Genomic DNA, 2643 nt, shown 5'->3' with positions numbered 1-2643 from the left:
TAAATTAAAATTTATAAATTTTACCTATAAAATAAAAGTACAAAAGAATAATATTTTTTTTATGAGTAATAAAGACTCAGTTCAGTTTCTTAAATTTCAAATAACTCAATTTAATATCTCAAATTTGATATCGTAAATTGAGAAGGCAAATTAAATGGCATAATCAAATTTAAAATATCAAATTACATTATATAGTTAAATTTAGGAGACTATTACTTAGGATAAATTGAAATTAAATATTAATTTTATAAAATTATTTTCAACTAATTAAAATTTAAAAATTCAAATTCCATCTTTGTTATTATTTTTTAATCAAAATCACATGTATTTTTGAATAATATTAGGTCAAATGTATACTGAAGAATTAAATAGATGTCGTCACATTCAATTTAAAATTTCAAGATATTAAATTTATGAAGGTGGAAGCTCAGGTGCAGTTGACTTCACGTGAAGTTAATACCTGAAAACCGTTAAATAATTTGATTGATTTAACTAAACTTTCATCTAACGGCTCTCAAGTATCGACTTCACCTGAAGTCGACTTCACCTGAGTTTTTATCTACTGATATACATGTTTAGGTTTGGTGGTAATAAAGAAAATGAAGATAATTAAAAAAATAGGAGTATTTTGTAAAGTATTTAATAATATTTGTGCATGGTGTCTGACATGAATACTGAACATTAAATTGATTTGCATGAAAATTCGATGCAACACGCACAGTGTCAGCTACTGAGCTAACGTGGACCCTCACACACTGCAACTTTTTCATGAAATAAAAAAAGAAAAAAAAAAGAAGCGTCTCGAGGTACTAAAAGCAAAACGACGACGCATAAGCGGGTAGCGTAGTGTATGGGTGAAAACAAGGGCGTGAAAAGTGGGAAGGAGAGTTTTGATGAATGAATGAATGAGAATCAGTGGTCGTTTTCCATCTCAGAAATATCATTCATTCACACAAAACCCTTCCCTTCATTCAATTCAATTGTCGTTCCACGACGTTGACGTGACACGTGTACTCTCATATCATAGTGTAATGATGAATAAATAATGGGCCTTCTTCTCTCTTCTTTCTCTTGTTATGTGAATGTGTGAGTTTTATGAGTCAAGAAAGAATGAATGAATGCGTGTGTGTGTAGACTATGCTATCACTGTGAAACTAACCAGTGCAGTGCCCAGAACTGTGCCTATTGCTTCCTACTTCTCATTCTTCCATCCATGTAAAAACTTTACTATAAATAAAATCAACATTATTATTTATTGCACTGTATGTTAGGTTAAATTGCATCACCTTGCATTTTATTACACATTCATAATTTAGCCAGTTCATGAACCAATTTAAATTCGACTTATTAATAATTCGATAAGCTAAATTTATGAATTACTAAGTCGAATTTAAATATAAAATTGAGCTCATAAATTAAATGTGTCTAACTTAAGTTTAAATAAACTCAACTTATTAGCTTGTGAGTCAGTTCGATTATATATATAATATTTTGATGAAAAACATAAATAAAAAATTTATAATTAATAGATAATCAATACATAAAATTGGTTTTTTAAATATTTTTAATATATATAAGTTATAATTTATTGATATAGAATTATAGATTCTGTTCTATTATTTCAGCCAACTTTTGATGAGTCGAACTTGAACTTAAGAAATAAGTTTGATTGTTAATGAGTCGAACTGTGAGACAAGCTCAATTTTCGTTAGTTGAGTTTGAACTTGGTCTAACTCGACTCAACTCGACTCACTTTCAGCCTTAATAATAGGTGATGCTATATGTACAAGCATTATTTTGGTAACAAAATCCAGTCAAATTGGCATAAGCTCAGCAGAAAAAAATGCCGCATACGTCATCACTTCTCCTTTTTCACACTTATGTAACACAATTTTTTATTGGAAAACACATAAATTTATTGATATAGCATAAAATTTTTGTATATAGCATAAAAAATTTTATAAGTAACACAAATTTATTGAGATAATATAAAAATATTTATACATATATAAAATTTTGCACATATCACATAAATTTTTGTTACGAATGTATTTTGTTAGTTGAATGAGTCAATATTCTAAGTATGTAATCCTCCAAAATTTATGTGTTGCACATCAAAATTTTTATACTATGCATCAAGATTTTGGTGTTGTACCAAAATTAACATGTTGTGCATATTTTGTTGGTTGGTTGTCAATTTTTTGGATATGTGGTCCTTTATAAATTTCTGTTGGGCACCAAGATTTGTCTTGTATATCAAAAGTTATGTGTTGTGTACCAAAATTTTTGTTCTATGCATCTTTTGTTGGTTGGGTGTCAATGTTGTGGGCATTTGGTCCTTCAAAAATTTTTGCATTGTATACTAAAATTTATGTGTTGTGCATCAAAATTTTTATACTTTAATTTTCTGAACATGTATAAAAAAAGAATAAGATGAAGACGAAAAGGACAGTGATGATGATAATAAATGAGAATGAGAAAAAAAATAGAGAAGGAGAATAAGATAGTGGTGGCAGTAGTGACGATGAAAGCATCGACAGTGACAGCGACGACGACAACAACGTTAAAGAAAAATGCGCAAAAAAGAAGTAACGACGATAACGAAAGAGGCGGAAGATGAGAAAGAAAAAGAAAAAGAAAAAA

Source organism: Arachis ipaensis, chromosome B05 (genome assembly GCF_000816755.2).
Source record: "Arachis ipaensis cultivar K30076 chromosome B05, Araip1.1, whole genome shotgun sequence".
Taxonomy (NCBI): Eukaryota; Viridiplantae; Streptophyta; class Magnoliopsida; order Fabales; family Fabaceae; genus Arachis; species Arachis ipaensis.
This window is presented reverse-complemented; position numbering follows the sequence as displayed.